The sequence below is a fragment of the Emys orbicularis genome, chromosome 3 (assembly GCF_028017835.1).
Source record: "Emys orbicularis isolate rEmyOrb1 chromosome 3, rEmyOrb1.hap1, whole genome shotgun sequence".
Lineage (NCBI taxonomy): Eukaryota > Metazoa > Chordata > Testudines > Emydidae > Emys > Emys orbicularis.
This window is the reverse complement of record NC_088685.1, coordinates 31,342,791-31,357,712: the sequence shown is the minus strand read 5'-3', so window position 1 is coordinate 31,357,712 and position 14,922 is coordinate 31,342,791.

Here is a 14,922-nt window from a genome sequence, read left to right as displayed (position 1 = left end):
GTTGACAAAACAAACAGCAGTGTTTCTAAACTGATGCTTTGTCACTTTAACTTTATGCCTCTTGTTGAGGTGGCTTTATTTGGTTGGTAAAACAGCAGCATTTTGCCGCCAAAAGTAGCTTTCTAGTGTGTACACCTCCCCTGTTTTGTCGGCAAAAGGCAGCTTTTGCCGACAAAACTTTGTAGTGTAGACAAGGCTTAAGACAGGAGCATGTGCCTAGAGCCACGGCTTTTGCGCTCCCGTTTGCTGAGGAAGCAGAAGGGAGTTCTCGCTCTCACATACCTACCCCTGCCCTTGCAAAATAGCTTTTTATCATCCCCTTTGCTATGCTCTATTCAGCTGTACTGTGCATATCTGATTTCCTGTAAATCATTTGTAATGTTTATCAGCTTTAGTAATGGGCCTGATCCTTGGCCCGATCATCCTTTCATGCCAGTCCTAAATGGGCAGCTGGGGCATCTCCTGGCATGGAGGAATCCATGAGTGACACAAAGCTGGCTTAGCTGTCTCTTTGCTAAACCCGCCCAAACCTCCCAGGTGTAAGGGAGGTGCTGCAGGCAGATGGAGGACAAAGGTGGCTGGAGCACACTTGCTGTGCTCCGGTGAACCCTGCCAGCATAACGGCCCCTCAGGGGCCATTACAAGCCAGTGTAATTTAGAAAGCAACAGAGAGTCCTGTGGCACCTTAAAGACTAACAGATGTATTGGAGCATAAGCTTTCGTGGGTGAATACCCACTTCGTCAGACGCTTGACGCATGCATAATTTAGAAGATTCCTGAGGATGCTCTAAAGTTGCCCTGGACTGAACCATCTCCTGATAGTTGTAGGAACTGGGGGGCAGAAAGGTGATGGAAAGCCACAGCTTTTTTTCCACTAAAGATGTGCTGCACTATTCCAAGGCACCTCTTGTTCTGGCCCAATCAGTTTAATGATGACCCCCTTCCCCATCCCCACATTTTTTGTCAACACCAGGGTATCTATTTTAACCTTCTGAAGCAGCATCATGTGCTATTAAAGTGGCGCCACCTGTCCAGGCACTAAATGAAGTTAACTCATTAGGAATCCTATTGCAACGTTCTTACGCATCAGTGGGGCCATTTCTCTCTTTGAACTAATGATGTCAGTTTATAACTATTGAGAAACCCAGACATGACTTGCTCAGTAACGTGGGTGGTTTGTTTTCTGTTTTTGAAGGTGGACTGATTTTCTCATTTGAATCAGCCTGAGTGTAACCAGAACTCACCCAGTGTTAGTGATCACATGTCACCTGACGGCTTCAGTGACTCACTGCAAGGGGACAGTACATTCCAGGATTGAACACACGGGATCAAGTGAACTTTTCAACTTCAGTGCTCTACGTATCTCAGGGGTCAGGCTGCGTACCTGAATGACTGCCCGATTCTTATCACACTAGGGATCCCTGGAGTTGGCTAGTAAAACTGCTGACTCAGTGTGGCCAGTGAATCGCTTGACCAGCAGCAGTCATTTGGGTGTCTGTCCAGCTTCCTTGGACAGTGGGAACTATACACTTACACAGAAGGGAGATCTAGGGACAGTCTTTTTGTTCTGTGTTTGCACTGTGCCTATCCCACCGGGGTCCTGGCCGCTGACTGGGGCTTGTAGGAGCTATGGTAATACAAATAATAAATAACAATAAAATAGAACATAAGCCTCACTGGTTGTTTTTTCTTCTGTAAGCAGCACGCTGGTGATGAACTCTAATAATTAGAAGGATAAAACCAACTGCATTTTGACTATCTGCACTGACTTTCATGTTGTGTTTGCCCCGTTTGTCACCTTCACACCTCCCCATGCTGTAGCATTATTCAGAGGGGGCCGGCTCGGTGTCATATGGGCAACACTGCCACACCTTGGGAGTGCACTTTGGGCTAGGGACAAGGAGGAGACATGCAGAGCAGGGAAATGCAAAGGGACATAACTTTAGGAAAAGGAAGTAGTGGGATATTACAGAAGACACGTCACAAACTGGGCCAGAAGTATGTCTGTCACAGGTTGCTCAGGCAGTGTTATGGGTGTCACCCGTATTCATGTAATAGTGTGTAAATCCCCATTCTGATTCATTTAATCCTGCCGCACCTCCACAGGCCTGGAAGAGCCTGACCTGAGTGAGGGATGTAGGGCGTCTTCATGGAAGGACACCCCACCTCTAGGGGCTAAGGGACCCTGAACACAACTGTGAAGGGAGGACTGGGGGAGGAAAAAGCTGAGCTGGTTGATCAAAGACAGGCTGACATCTCATGCCCCCACAGGGCTTGGGTGGGTGGATACAGTGGCAATGGGGACTACTAGTGCTCTGAGGCTGTTGTGAGGATTGAGTATTCTGCCCTCTTGAACCCTGGGAGACCACTGCGGAGGTCCTCGTCAGGCGTTCCACAATCAGTGTTTCTACACATCTCTAGTGCAGCATAGTCTTCGGTGGTGCCTTCATTGGCCAAAGCACTGAAGCCAATCTCCAGCCCTAATGCTCTGCTCACTTACATCACTTTTACTCCAGTGTCATTCCATTGCCTGTAATGGAGTTACTCCTGCTTAAAGCTCTGCTTCAGCAAGGTGCTTAAACATGTGCCTGACTTTAAGCACATGAACACCCTGTTGAAGTTAATAGGACTACCAATGTAGTTAAAGTTGGGCACCTCGCTGAATTGGGGCAGTAGACTGGCAGAAGCAGAGAATCAAGCTCTTTATGTTAAATTCTTTACAAGAATACATTGGATATTTTGTATTATGAGCACTAGTGACATTGGTCAGACTTGTTTCAACAATAACAAATTTCAGCACAGTTGAAACATTCTGTCCATTTCCACTGAATTGATAGCACTTTTTGCCAACATCTTGAAATCTTTGGCATCATCATAATAAGGGGTGCAAAAGTATGGTCCTCTTGTGTCTGCTGGAAATAAAGCATGAGCAACTCGATCTCTGTGTTTGCCTTCTGGAGGAATTTCTTCACATAAGGAGGATTATTGCAGGCATTACATAAGGAAAGAGCAAAATGAGAAAAAATATGCTACAGGTTGGGTTAAGCAAGTATTTTTGCTGTCACTGAGGAAGCTCCCTTTTTTAAGCCTCTTGTTCCTCCAAGCTAGTTTTAAAATAGATCATATTTGCATAGAGTATTAGGAGGTGTTCGTTTTTTCACTGATCTATTTACTCCTGTATTCCTCTGAGAATGGGTGTTCCCTTAAATTGCAAATCCCTCAACGAAAGCTGATTCAGAAGGAGTCCGGAAGGCCTTTGTGACTTTATTATGCATGCAAACCTTCCCCCTTCCTCCCCCACCCACAGTGGAAGCTGTGGCAGTATCCTCTGGCAAAGAAGGCAGGTCTCTGGTCTTGTCATCAAAGCCACTTCACCGGTAGCTACAATACGCTTATAGTTCAGGAGTCCAGACCTTTCATTTCCATGGTACAGCCAAGCCTAGGGAATGAAAGGCCCAAAGACATTCCTCAGCCAGATATCTCATGTGACACAATTTGGCCTTAACTACACCAACTATTTAAAATCTGGCACTGTTTCACCACCTTTGTTGCGGCTCAATCAGCAACAGGAGCACTAGTGTAGACAAGGTACCACTCAGCATTGTGTTTTGTTTTGCTTTTTGTTACTACTAAGCCCACGTTGAGCAGCTGTAGGTAACAAGGTGGTAGAAATACCAATTTGCCAATGCTGCTGTTCTCAAAATCTCCTGCTGTCGTGACCACCATTGGAGCTGTACTCGTGATAAAGCAATGGTGAGCTATTTCCCCAAAAGACAAGTGTGGACACAACACTAGATGCCGATTGATCTCAAAGATGAATACCAGTGTAAGTGATGTGTACCGACCAATGACCCATGATGCAGGGGACTCAGGTTACTGAAGGAAAATATTGGGGTGGAAAGTGTTCTGAAGTTGTGATTTTATTAAATTGTGGAATAGCCTGACAAGAGAAATTATAGAAGGCCAATCATTTACAATAGACTAGACTAGACACTTGAACAACAAGTAAAACTCTATGGGCTTGTCTACACTACCTGACAGTTCAGACTACAGGAGGTGTAAATAGCACTGTACACCAAAGCACTGTTCTGTAACTCCCCCATGTGGATAATGAGGGAGTCAATTAAAAGCTTCTTAATTTGTGGTACCACAGTCCTCTTCAAATAGAACTATACTAACAGGAACTAGGAATCTTTTAGTTCACGTCTACAGTGTCCACACAGGAACTAGGAATCTTTTAGTTCACGTCTACAGTGTCCACACCTGGGAGTTACAGACAAGCATTTTGGTGCACACTGCTATTCACACCCCTATACTCTGTCCTGCAGTGTAGGCATAGCCTGTTATTTTCTTTTGTTTTTGCCTAATTTACAATTAGATTTTTTTGTACACACACACACACACACGTACACACACACACACACACACACACACACAGCAAGTAAAGACCACAGAATTTGCACCTGTTTTTCTTTTGCTTCACTTATTATATTCTTCCCCAAATAGTAATTTTATTAACATGTTTTAAAAGATTTCCAAAACATATTCATATATGCAGATACTAAATTTGTGTCACCACTCTTCAATGAGCTGAAATACTGTTGTCTGAGAACTTTAGCAAACGAGGACAGAGGTCTGCCTGTTGTTGTGTATGTATGTTTTAATAGTCAGCAGAGCTGTAGTGTATTTTGATTGGTTCATATCGATCACCTCCCTTTTCTCAGAAATAGCACTGCACAGTGCACAGTTGTAGTGAGAGAAATGCATCACAGGGGCTGGAACTCTCATTGGACTGTGGGCTTCCTCCTCCTCCTCGCTTCTTGACTTTGGCTGGGTATATTTTCAAGTTTTTAAGTTTTCCCAGGTTCTCACCCGATATTTTTTATAATTCTTGTACTCTCCTTTTTCAAAATGTTGAGATTTAGTTTTAAAAATCTAGTATTATTTATAGGGTATTTAAACCTTTATGAACAATACTTACATCTCTATAGTACCTTCCATCCAAGGAACTCAAAGCACCTTGCAAACATTAATAAACTCAATTTCATGCTACCACTGTGGGGTAGATTATTATTATCCCCATTTTACAGATGATGAAACTGAAGCACAGACAGATTAATTAACTTGCTCAAGATAGCACAGAAAGTCTGTGGTAGTCCCAGAACAGAACACTGTCACCTGACTATCAGTCCTGTACTTCAACCACAGGATCTTCCATCCCAAGCCCTTATTACGGGGAGAGAAAGATCTCTTTTCTCCATCATTAGGGATATAACCGTGTTCCATTAAAAGCCCTATTTTTACTTTCCATATAATGGTGGTTAGCAGATTGCTTTGAAAATTTGCAGGGTTACTTTGAGTGCTAAGGAGACATTTTCTGTAGCTTAAAGAAAATTGGTCAAGGTGTACTGGAGTTACAGATTGGTAAAAAAATTACTCTGATTTGATATTTTCATTTGTCTAAAAATTTTTTGTTTCCCTCTAGCTCCAAAAATGGCTTGTTACTACCTTTCCAAACTTTCCACATAGTCAAGTTCTAAACACTTCTGCACACACTATATTGGAAGAAAATAGCATGTAATTAAGCAAAGTAATTAACAATTATTGTATCTATTTACGGCAGTTATAGTGTACTTATAAGCAGTTTGCCTTCTGGTGTCTAGTTGCAGCATAGTGAGAACATCAGAGTCCTAAACGTCACCATTGTGACAGATGGTTTTTCTTAGCTCTACACCATGTTTTTGAAACTATGGGAGGAGGATTCTAAGTCCAAATTTGCATGTTTGTTTGGTTTATTCAGTTATTCTGCCTGTTCTGTAGCAATGGATTTATCTCAGAATGGCACCTCAACTGTGATTTTTTTCAGCAAAGTCTGAAGAAAATTGTTCAAGCTGATTTTGAGTTATAGAGCAATAAAAATTACTCTGAATATGGACCACTCAGTAACAACTCCATAGTTAAGTTTGCTCCCAGAGTTCCAATAAAAGCCCTGTATTCATTACCTTGATAACTTTGCATGGAATAGGTATTTTGGTGATTACTTTCAAGGTATACTAAACATTTCCGGGCGGTGGGGTGGCCATTGGAAAGTTTGAAGACAGTAGATCAAACAATTTTTAGCCGCAGTTGCTTAAATATGACTCTTAAATTGTTCAAAATGGCTAATATTTTAAATTTCTCTGATTAAAAAAAGCCTGATTGTAAAACTTCCGACTTTCAATACAGTTAAATAGCTCAGACATCAAAAGCTAATGAAACAAACAGGTTAATTCAAAATGAAAAAAGACATTAACAAAAATTTAGCCTTGCGGTTTGAAGCCTGCATCACCCAATAGATGCTTGAGAAAGCTCTTCATGACAAGAGGTTAGCAAAACGAATTAAAATCTGCACTAAAGGCAGGGAACTACTAATAGCTTGTAGCTTCTTTCCTGGCCAACAACCACACACCACACAACAAAAACACTAATCCAGGAACCTATCCTTGCAACAAAGCCTGTTGCCAACTCTGTCCACATATCTATTCAGGGGATACCATCATAGGACCTAATCACATCAGCCACACCATCAGAGGCTCATTCACCTGCACATCTACCAATGTGATATATGCCATCATGTGCCAGCAATGCCCCTCTGTCATGTACATTGGCCAAACTGGACAGTCTCTACGCAAAAGAATAAATGGACACAAATCAGACATCAAGAATTATAACATTCAAAAACCAGTCGGAGAACACTTCAATCTCCCTGGTCACTCAATTACAGACCTAAAAGTCGCAATTCTTCAACAAAAAAACTTCAAAAACAGACTCCAGTGAGAAACTGCAGAACTGGAATTAATTTGCAAACTGGACACCATTAAATTAGGCTTGAATAAAGACTGGGAGTGGATAGGTCATTACATGCTAATTTTTCCCCTGCTGTTACTCACACCTTCTTGTCAACTGTTTGAAATGGGCCATCCTGATTATCACTACGAAAGTTTTTTTTCTCCTGCTGATAATAGCCCACCTTAATTGATTAGTCTCGTTAGAGTTGGTATGGCAACACCCATTTTTTCATGTTCTTTGTGTATATGTATCTTCCTACTGTATTTTCCACTGCATGCATCCAATGAAGTGGGATTTAGCCCACGAAAGCTTATGCCCAAATAAATTTGTTAGTCTCTAAGGTGCCACAAGTACTCCTCGTTCTTTTTGCTGATACAGACTAACACGGCTACCACTCTGAAACCATTCTAATTTGGGTAACTACATTCTGTGGTCTCAAAATCCCTCATGTAGTTTTGTGTGGATCGAGAATTGCAGTGTGGCTGGATAGCTTATGTGAACCACTGTCCTCTACTGGATGGAACAAACTATGGTCAGTTGAGAAATACATACCCTATAATGGCTTGTTGGAAACATGAAGATGATAAACTGCAATAGGACACCAAATAGGGATTTGTTGTATTCTTGGGAGAAACAAGAAGAGGTTGTGGGATACATGGGGACACTGAGAAGGGTCTATAGATGGGCCAGGAGGGAAGGGTAGGGTGACCAGATGAGGGGAAGAAAATATCAGGACACATGGGGGGGCGGTGCCCACTGGCTGAGCAAAAAAAACCCACAGTGCTGCCGGTGGATATCGGGACAAAATGCGTCTCGACCGAAGATCGGTCGGGACGCGGAACAGACGCTGAAATATCAGGACGTCTGGTCACCCTAGGGAAGGGGCATGGCCGGGATGGCTACAACCTAAAAATCTACTGGATCCATTCCCTGGTTGGGAGGTGGGGAGGCATAGGAAACTGTGGTTACTAAAATACCATATGAACTGTCATATCCGGGGCCAGCTAAACAGGTGCTCTACTCAGGGGCGGCTCTACGTTTTTTGCCGCCCCAAGCACGGCAGTCAGGTGGCCTTCGGCGACACGCCTGCAGGAGGCCCGTTGGTCATGCAGATTCGGCGGCGTTTCTGAGGGTGATCTGCCGGTCCCATGCCTTCGGCGTACCCGCCACCGAATTGCTGCCGAAGCCGCGGGACCGGCGGACCTCCTGCAGGCACGTCGCCGAAGGCTGCCTGAGTGCCGCCCTCACGGCGACCGGCACGCTGCCCCCCGTGGATTGCCGCCCCAGGCACGCGCTTGCTGCGCTGGTGCCTGGAGCCGCCCCTGACTCTACTGACAGGCCAGAAGGAACATCACTAACAGACCAAAGTGAATAGGAAACAAATAGGAAAACTGTTGTGTTAAAATTCTACCAGCAAACAGACAAAGTGTTCCAGCAGCTTGTCCCACCCCCATTATTCCTATCTCAAATCTGGCCCATTACCTCATACGTGCCTCCAGAATGTTTATACAGCACTATGGAAACAGGTGCAATCGACAAAATGACAAAGGGCTCCATTCACAAAATGAAAGGCTTGTTCAGGTTTCCCCTTGTGTGAAACAAAGCCTCCTGCTGTTTTGCTCCTGACCCCATGCACAGACTCAGCAAGCGCTAAAACCCGTGCCCAGATTTACATGAAAAACAGATGGATGTAGAGAAATGCCCCTTCTTATTTTACATGCCCCAGCAAGCTTCCATAAGGCATTTGTGGTTTGCCGATGATAAAATTTACTAGAGACTGAATATGTAAACAAACAGTGCACTGTGTTATTTCAAGAACAGTACAACTAACTATCAGCATTATAGTGATGAATTCTTTTGTTACATCAGGGTGCTATGGTGCCTGGGGATGTCACAAACCTCTCAAGCCTGTAAACATGATCAAGGTTTAGGTCAGCTGTTTGGCCTGTTTGACCAGAATGTATGTGCCTAAGTCACCTGGTACTTCTCAATATGTCTTGTTTTTCCTTCTACAGTGTCATAAAGGCACAGGTTCAAATTCACCCCCTGGTGTAACTGCACTGATGCCAAGAGAATTACAGCAGGGATGAATTTGGTCCACACTCTGTTTATAAAATAGCACAGGGAAAATAAATGTATTTTCCAGATTGGCTACATAAGGCCAGATCCTCCGCTGGTGTAAATTGGTGTGGTTCTGTTGACTTCAATAGTGTTACACCAACTTACACCTGTGGAGGGTCTAGTCCAGAACCTGTATATAAAGGGTATGAAGATGACTGTGTTTAGAAACAGCCCTGTTCACTTATTTGCACCAGCTGACTTGAAGAAAATAACCTTTTCTGAGATGATCTGTTTCATGTAGTTATTTGTCATTTTCACCCTACTCCACCTCAGCAAGGTCGGATTGTCTCCCTTCCCCAGAACAGCTCTGCTGTGGGAGTTCTTCCTGCCCTCCACTGGCTAATCCTCACTCTTGCTAGTGGCTCTGCAGCTCTTTCTTCTCTGTACTCCCCAAAGTTTCCAGGAAGGGATAGCTGCATTTCGTGTGTGTGTGCACGCGGGCATGCATGTGTGTGTGAATGGAGGCGTATCAGTGTGTGCATGTTGGGGGGGGGGAGTGGGAGGGAAGGATCCCTGAGGGCTGGAAAGTTGTAAAATTGTTTTTTAAGTTATTGACAGACCAGTGAGCCCTGGGTAAAAGGTTTATAAAGATTTTAAATGCTGTAGTACCTGGTACTTGTACAGTACATCCGGCTCACTCATTTCATGCGCTGCCCTGTATACCTGGTATGTAGTAGCATTCTATTGACACCACTGTTTAAAATGGCAGCCAAGAAACAAGCAGATGGATGTAGTAGCGAAGGTGTTAAGCCTGCCAATTTAGGTGCATCTTCAAAATCACAGTATAACCAAAATGATTTTGGGAGAATGAGGAAATGCTGACTATCACACACAAACAGATGTGTCATTCACAGACGTTTTAGCGAGCCATTTGATAATTTCCTATATGAGTGACTAATGCAGGGTTATGAAAGAGGAGGAAGGTTGAAAAAATGAATTAAAATCTGGCCCAAGGGCAGGGAACTACTAGTAGATGGACACATTTCAAAGAACTAGGTATCTGCTTTTATTGCTATAAAAGTATGTAGGGATGTATTAAATATTGGTAGTTTCCCGCACGCTATATGGCATTAACTGGACATCACCTATGTTACATATGGCATTCTTCCTATGCTTATTTTTCCCCTCCTATAACACTCTTCTGATGTAAATCTGCTTTGAAAACAATGACTAGAGGGAATGTTGATGGATCCCCATGGAAGAACAGTGGTCAAGGGCTCCTGCCCCACACCGCCAAATCTGCCTATCTGCCGCCTTTTCTGTAGAACGAGGACTGGGCTACAGTTATCCTTGCCTTGGTCACCTTGAGATTGGATTACTGCAATATTCTTTACATAGGGCTAGGTATTAAAGCCATTCACTTGCACATTGTAGTGGATGGCAGGATGAGGGCCACCAGGACAAATTCTGCTTTGTCACACCTCTAGTACGCCACATAATTTATTTACAGATTTCTCTCATGTCCATTAATCAATTTATCCTCACAACATACCAGTTGATAGGGGAGAGATATTGCCATTTCACAGGTCGGGAACTGAAAGACAGAGAGATCATGACAAGCCCCAGGTCACAGAGGAATTCAGAGAAGGAGCTGGAAACAGAACCCTGATCTCGTGTCCCATTTTGCTGCCTTAAGCACAAGATCACTCTTCCTTGTCTGAAATCAAGAGAATTACCATGGATTTACTCTGGTGTAGCTGAAGACAGAATCTGATGCATCATATCTTCTTTAAAATCATTCTTACTTCTATCTATTTTTAGTTTTCTCAGCCTATTGAAAGCTAGGGGGTGGGTTTATATCTTGACAAAGAGGGGTGCCAACAAGATGCCACTTGCACGATGCAAAATTTCCCCACTAGTGGCAGTGCTGAATAATAATAATTAAAAAAATCTTTGCTTTAGTATTAGTCGCTTTTGAAATGTAGGCTGGTTGGGATATTAGCCAAGCATTTTCTGTTTGATTAAATCTTTGGTCCTAGATTTCAAGTAATATTCAACCACAACATTAAGTTACATGATTTTCAGATCTGAAAGTTACATTATTTGCATGGACTTTTAAATGGAGTGTCATCTGCTATTGAACTGTGCCCTTAAACTACAGGCAGGGATCCCAGACTGCCACGTGATTGATACATCTGTATACACAGAACGTTTTCAGGACTGTGCCTGCTTCGTGTTTTTCATAGGATTTGAATTGCAAGGCAGTTGGTACCATTGTATGATTACCTCACTTGATTGCAACATACTGTTGGCTTCTACTAATGAACAATAATGTTTGCCAGTGACAATTCCTGCTACAGGGGTTCTGAAATGTGTTTACTTCATTGCTTGTCTAACTTATTTAGAAAATTTCCCCCCATTACTGCTGGTAAAAAGAGCTAATCCATTAATAAGTACAGACATTTTCTTATTTTAAAAATAATTGCACTCAACTGAACTGTGTTTTTAAGCTATTTAGGCCCCAGACTAGTCCAGTAGGTTCAGGGCAGAGAAAGAGGACAGTAGGGGTGGATAAATATGCATGACTCAGGATCCATCCCTTGTATACATGTTCCTAGGGTTCTGGGTCATGAAGCAGACAGCCCCATGCAAGCCACCTGCCTTCCCTCCTTAGTCCCACCCGAGCCCCTAATGCACTCAGTCATGCAAGCAACTTCTCTGGACTGGGCTACATGTGTAGATGGCAATCTGCCACCCCAAAACTTCTCAGCTTTTGCAGAACTCAATTCAGCAGCATGAGCCTATGTAGCCTAGCCCTACGGAGGCACAAACTGATCCACCACCTCGCATAGCATGTAACCTTCTGCAGAGTGAGGAAATAGGGCAGGGAGAGTTACGAAACCAAAGGGAAAAGAGAGTAACACCCTGAGGTCATTTTAAAAAACCCAGAGAAGAAAAAGCTTGAGAAGGAAAAAAGAACTGTAGCAAAGGGGAAGGAAAGAAAATCAAGAGAGATGGCAGAAACTTTGTCCAGAAAAGGCAGTAGGAGGACACAGGGAATGGCCTCTCTGCCAATGCCTCTCAAAAAGGGACAAGGCTCCACTAGACCAAGACTGAACTCCCCGTCTCATAGGGTGCAATTATGAAGTTCACTGAAACTACTTACATTAGTATTCTCCATTCATTTAAAAGCATCATCAGCCAAATCAAGAATGGGATTTATAACTTCATCTTCTATTGTCTATGATGCATGTTTTTGTTTTTTTTTATTCACTGACTTTTGTATTAGATGCTGTGCTGGGTCTTTTAATCTTTACATGCTGTTTAAAAAAACCTTCTCCTTCCTATCATCTTGTATACTGTTTTCACAGCATCAGCTTTAATCTTGTATTATGTTTTCCCAGCATCAGGAGGAGAAGGCAGGCTTTATAGTTAAGGTGCAGGGACTGGTTGTTGAGAGATCTGCTTCTAGTTCTGACACAGACTTTCTATGTAGCCTTGGGTAGATTATTTAATCTCTCTGTGCTTCAGTTTCCTCACCTGGAAAATGAGGTCAATAATACTTACTGACCTCACACAAGTGTTCTGGGGTTCAGTACATTGATGTGTGAACATCATGTTGTAATCCTTAAATAGACGGTTCCTCTGGAAGTGCAAGGTATTATTATACACACCAAAGAGCTATTTGCCAAGCCACCACCTTCTCATCACTCAGATCCCTCCTAAAACTCACTTTCTGTGTGTAGCAGGGTTCACTTGGAGATCAGCAGGTCTAGTGGGCAGGCCATGGCTCAACAGTCTTTCCACCCCCAAAGTCCTGGGATGGGCTTGCCTGATGGTCAGTGGGGCCAGCAGTCAAACTGCAGTCCATTGTTCCCCAAATAGAGGGAGAGGGGAAGGTAGAAGGACCCAGACTCTACCACTCCACCAAGTCCCAGCTTAGGGCCCAAGGGGGAGAGGCATTTAGTGTGTCAGATGCCTCTTTCTGGTGCACCTGACCAGCTGTCCCTGGGCCACTTCCTACCCCCCCTTCAGTTTGGGGCATTGTTACAGCCCCTACCTCCCACAGCAGAGAGTGGGGGAGGGAAAAGTGTCAGGCTCCTACTCTCCTGGTTGGGGTCTTATCCACAGCCCAAACCCTTTCCCTGTGGCTCAGTGTCCTCAGAAGCTGCAAATGGGCTACCTCCTTGCCAACAGCTTCTCCTTCACTCTCCCTGCTGCCTGTTACCCACAGGCTGTTATCCAAAAATATATGTATCTATCTATGTTTGTAATACACATACATGTTTAATGGAATCTTTAAGAATGGCACCTACACAGAATTGGGTGAACTTTTACTGTGACTCTTGTTCTGTCTCTGATTCCCCCTACTGTTCGTTTTTACTTGCTTAGGCATGTCTAAATTAGGTTCTTTTGGACAGGAATCACGTCATGCCTTTTTATTTGCGCTGGAAGGTTCCTAGCACACTCTTGGGTGTTGTATAACGAAATAATGTTAATTCAAGGGTAACATTAATTTTTTGTAAGCGTTCATGCCTCAGAAGCTTGGGAATTTGAATGTTTGCAGAACACACAAAGGCTGAAAACTCGCCTATATTTGATTTTGAATTAATATTGATGGGAAATCTTTTAAAGGATTTGCTCAGCTTTAGTTAACACCATATTTATGGATCCCATATGATTAGTGCCTTTCCTTCCATTCCCTTTTCCCTTCTTTTTTTAGTGTATTCCCTCATCTCTATTAATCTCTTTCAAAGTGGGAGGCTTTTAAATATTTTGACTATGTATTAATTCATTTTATCATGTTTTACTGCTGTAGTGTGCTTTATACATGAAATTATTATTTTCTACACTAATATAAAAATATTACTCCCGCTGAAGGAGACCAAGCTACAGATGCTGTTTGCAACCCTAGGACTCTAAGTCTGCAAATGCTAACATAGCTGCTTAACTTTACACAGTATGAGAAGTGCCATCATAGTTTTGCCACTGCCACCAATGGGGTCAGGATTTCACCCACAGTCCATAAAGTTAAGTGAGTACATCAATCCTTGTAGGATCAGGGGCTAAGTTTATTGAACCACACTAATTTTTACGATGATCAGAGCCTAAAGGACTAAACGTGAGTTCTTTCTTTCTTTCCTTGTTTTTTGTGTGTTTTGTTTTGTTTTTAATATGTGTGCCAACCTACCGAGACAATGAACAGTGGAGCAAGACAGGGAGAAAGCTATGAACTGTGGAATAAGCAGCAATCCAACACACCAGCTGAATAAACATTAACAACACTTTTGCATTTGATCTTTAGGACATGTAGAGCTAAATGCCATGTATGGATACTTAGATGATGGGGGGGGGGGGGGGAAGGGTGAGCTAGGGTGCCAGGAACCTCTCTCACCCTCTTGTATTCCTGTGCTGGGGCTAGACACAGTCCTAGGGTTCGATTCTGTGCTGTGCCTCCTAGAGGTGCAACCCTGGGGGATGAGGGGCAGAGATGGCTTTATATCACCTTTGCACCCTCTGGTTTCTGGGCTGCCCCAAGGGGACTGAAATACCTATGGTAGTCCTATGCTGTGCCTGCTTTGGGGGAATTCTTCCTCGGCCCCTTGGGGTGCATTAGTGGCCCCTATATTCCACCAGGGCTGTGAATATGGGCTGGAGGAACGAATCTGTCCCCTATTGTCCTCAAACAGGATGGAAAAGCAAAGCATGTGGGTTCACAGCCCAGCTCTACCCTTTGCACAGGCCAGTGCACCCTACAGAAGAGTAAAGAGTCTGATCAGGCCAGAGGTCCAGAGCTCCTGGGCACTCTGACTTGGGTGGCACAGTGCCTTTGCACACTGGTTGCGAAAATGGACTTCTAGAGCTAGGGAAAAAAGCAGAAGTTTTTGAAACTTGTTTTCAATGTAGCTAAAAGGTTATAATGGACATGATAGCAAGATAGGTGTCTTACACCGCATGAAAGAAGCGGGAGGAGACGTGTATTACAGCAGAGAGACTCCAAAGGGAGTTTGTTGATGCACGGATGTGCCAACC